Raw genomic sequence first — 4443 nt, forward strand, 5'->3', positions numbered from 1 at the left:
TATTGTTAAGGCGGCGAGCTGGCAGAAACGTTACCACGCCGGGCGAAATGCTTAGCGGTATTTCGTCTGCCGTTACGTTCTGAGTTCAAATTCCGCCGAGGTCGACTTTGCCTTTCATCCTTTCGGGGTCGATAAATTAAGTACCAGTTACGCACTGGGGTCGATGTAATCGACTTAATCCCTTTGTCTGTTCTTGTTTGTTCCCTCTATGTTTAGCCCCTTGTGGGCAATAACGAAATAGGTATTTCGCCCGTCGCTACATTCTGAGTTCAAATTCTACCGAGATTGACTTCTTCACCTTTCATCCTTGCGGGATCGATAAATTAAGTACCAGTGAAACACTGGGGTCAATGTAATCGACACATCTCCTCCCCACAAAATTCAGGCCTTGTACCTTTAGTGGAAAAGATTATCATTATTAATAAAGGCGGCGAGTAAACCTGTATCATTAGTACGCCGGACAAAATGCTTAGCGGCATTTCGTCCGTCTTTACGTTGGGAGTACAAATTCCGCCGAAGTCCACTTTGCCTTTTATCCTTTCGGGGTCGATAAATTAAGTACCAGTTGAGTAGTGGTGTCGACGCAATCGACTACTCCCCTCCCCCAAATTTCAGGCCTTGTGCCTATAGTATAAAAGATTATTATTATTATTATTATTATTATTGAGTGAGAGAGCAAAGCATGTCAGCAAAGTGATACTGGGGTAAAATATACGAAGCCCATTATACCCATCATGACTACCCGTCTGATAAGGGTACACCAGGCACATTCATCACAACCATATGTGCGTGACATATTATTATTATCATTATTATTATTATTATTATTATTATTATTATTATTATTATTATTATTATTATTATTATTATTATTATATCACTATTTAGTCATTCATATAAAGAGGTGCAGGAATTTGCGGAGCGCCAGATTGAATTCCAGTTCCTTAGCAGTGTTTTCAGACTTGTTTCTCGTGGTCCTCAATGCAGTTGTGCATTTTACTTTCAGCCCTCCCCGGTGTTAACAAACCGACCTAACAGCAGTCATGTGGGTCGTCTACAGACCCTTCAATCAGCTAATCACCGTATTTAACTCCAACGAAATTCTTCTGACATTTTGCCTGTTACAAAAATCATTATACCACTCTTTCATAGTTTCATTCATTCATACTTTCTTTACCTCTCCCTTTCTTTCTTTCTTTCTTTCTTTCTTTCTTTCTTTCTTTCTTTCTTTCTTTCTTTATTTCTTTCTTTCTTTCTTTTTTCTTTCTTTCTCTCTTTTTCTTTGCTAAATTGTTTTATTCTTCCAATAATTCATTTTTTCTTTCTGTTTCATTCGTTCGTTCGTTCGTTCGTTCCTTCACTACATTCATCGCTTTATTCTTTCGTCTATTCTTTCTTTCTTTTTTCTTTCTGTCTTCCCTTTTCTTTCTTTCTTTCTTTCTTTTTTTCTTTCTTTCTTTCTTTCTGTCTTTCTTCCTTTCTTCTTTCTTCTTTCTTTCTTTCTTTCTTTCTTTCTTTCTTTCTTTCTTTCTTTCTTTCTTTCTTTCTTTCTTTCTTCCTTCCTTCCTTTTCTCTTACATTGTTCCATTCTTTCAAAAAATCGTTCTTTCTCTCTGATTCGTTCGTTCGTTCCTTCTTTCCATCACTACATTCATCGTTTTATTCTTTCATCTATTCTTTCTTTCTTTCTTTCTTTCTTTCTTTCTTCCTTTCTTTCATTTCAAATGAAATCGATAGTTAAGTTTTCCCTCTTTCCAATTTATTTTTTCTTTGATTACATTCTTTAATCTTAAAATATTTTTCTTTTTTCATTCTTACATTTTGCTCGTTCCACCCCTTTCATTCACACATTCCTTTCTTGAATTATTCATCCGGTCTTTCAGTAATTCCATACCAGATCTTTTTTTATTGTTTTTTAATAATTTTTTTTCCTTCTTACTTCACACTTTGCTTATATCATCTGTCCAACCTTCCCTCTTCTTTTTTGCTTCGTTCTTTTATCCTTTCACTTGTATATTCCTACCTTCCTACCTTGCCGTTTTCACTTTATACCATGTTCTTTTCACATACATGCATATATATATATATATATATATATATATATATATATACACACATATATATATATATATATGTATGTCTTTCTTATTCCATATATATTATATATGTGTGTGTGTGTATGTGTGTGTGTATATATATATGTATTTATATGCTTATTTATATACACACATACATATGTAGATACACACACACACACACACACACACACACACACACACACACACTTACACATTCTGTATTTCATTCCCGCGCATTTTCTCACCTTCTGTCATTTATTCATTTTTCATTGTTTTCTGTTTTTTCTTTTTCATTCAATCTTCACTTTTTCCCTCCACGTTTTTGGTTTTACTATTTCTTGATGTCTTTACGTCTTTTATTTTGTTAAACATTTTCTTATTACTTCTCTTCTTTTCTCATATTTCTTCCAATTTAGTTTTCTTTCTGCCTGTCGCTGTCTTTCCTTCATTTTTCTGGTATTATTATTTTTGTTCTTGTTATTATTATTATTATTGTATTTTCTATAACTATTAATCTCTTCGTTTCTCTTAAATTCAAACTGCAGTCCTTATCGCCACCAAGCATCCTATCTTTCTAACTTCTATTCATTTTCAGACTATCACTTACTCTTTGGCTCTTCCTGCCACTCTTTTACTTCTGTTCTCCCTCCCACTTCCACTCTCACCGTCGTTCTTATTCTCTCCCTCTCCCTCTCCCTCTCTTCCATAGGCTTTACGTAATTCTTCTAATTCTTTTATCACATATACATAACTCTCTCTTTCTATCTCTATCGGGCTGTGTTTCAGACTCTCATTTTCTGTCTGTCTCTCTGCCTGCCTGTCCGCCTGTCCGCCTGTCTCTCTATCCTTCTCTTTCTTTCTCTCTCTCTCTTCCTCTCTCTCTCTCTCTCTCTATCTTTATATATTTCACATATTCTTCTGCATATCCTTTCTGTTTATTTTCCCCTCTCTTTCCTTAAGCTTTGTCCCCTCCTTCATTCTTTCTTTTTATACAAATTCATTTAACTTCGGTTTCGTTTACTTTTCTATGTCGTTTTTGTGGACTTATGCCGACGGCATGAAGTATTCTTGGCATAAGCACATGTTATGTCGTTTCCATTTCTATCCATGTTATGAGTTCTCTTTTGGGGGGAAAAAACCCCCAAAAAACAAAAAAGGATCCAACAAACAAAAAAATACCAAAACTTCTGAGTTTATTCCAAGCAATACATTCATACATAGATACATAGATACATACGCACGCACACACACACACACACACACACACACACACACACACACACACACACACACACACACACACACACACACACACACACACACACACACACACACACACACACACACACACACACACACACACACACACACACACACTCACACACACACACATACATACTCACGCATGCACACACGCGCGCACTGATTTGTGTATACATATGTATTTATATGTACATATATATTTATATATTCAAATATATATACATATATATATGTGTATATATATTTGCATATTTGCATATATACACATACACACACATACATATACAAAGTGGGTGCGTGTATGTATATATAATATGTATGTGCGTGTACCCTATATCTACGTACATATATATTTTTTCTTTATCTATCTATCTATTTATCAATCTATCTATCTATATTTTTACCTGTCTCTTTCTCTCTCTGTATACGTATACAAATTGCTTTTAATTATATTATAGTTGACATGAAATTTTGAACCACTTTGCATTCTGCAGCTGGCTTTATTCATTGGATTGCTCTAATACTAGGTTACCACTTTCCAATTTTTTTTTATTCAGTCTTAATGATTCCAGAACAGATACTATTTTAAGTGTCTGTAACAATGTTTCTTTCAAATATTTTGGTCAAACAATATTTTGAATTTGCAAAATCGTCGAGGTCCCCTAAATAAATCAATTTTCTCTTACCTTTCTTTCACTTGTATTAATATCCTCTATTGAACATAGATGTGAAAGTTCAATTTTAGTTAAAGATGAGTCTCAAGGACGCGTCCTCGTCATTGATAAACATTCCAGTATTTACCAAAGAACTAACTTTTTGAAGAAAACATTGACAAATATAGGTATACATTTTCTGACATACATTTTTTTTCTTTATATCTAAATGTTGAGTCGTTTCTCTCTGTCTCTCTGTCTCTCTGTCTTTCTCTCTATCTATCTATCTTTTTAGCATACATGCACACATGTATATATAATAAATGTATATATACAAATAGAAAATACTATATATATATATATATATATATATATAGCCAGCTACCTAGTGCACACGTGTATATATATACATAAACATACATATTCATATATATATATGTATATATATA

General features: G+C 33.8%; 2 protein-coding genes across 3 annotated transcripts in view; both read left to right on the forward strand.

Moving 5' to 3' along the window:
- The window catches only part of LOC128246973 (piggyBac transposable element-derived protein 3-like), a 123824-nt gene that overhangs the window by 3912 nt on the left and 115469 nt on the right, over window positions 1-4443 (forward strand). The gene's annotated exons all lie outside the window — the stretch shown is intronic.
- Window positions 1-4443, forward strand: part of LOC106879613 (uncharacterized) — a 354338-nt gene that overhangs the window by 696 nt on the left and 349199 nt on the right. The window lies entirely within an intron of this gene.

The sequence above is a fragment of the Octopus bimaculoides genome, chromosome 1, assembly GCF_001194135.2.
Source record: "Octopus bimaculoides isolate UCB-OBI-ISO-001 chromosome 1, ASM119413v2, whole genome shotgun sequence".
NCBI lineage: Eukaryota > Metazoa > Mollusca > Cephalopoda > Octopoda > Octopodidae > Octopus > Octopus bimaculoides.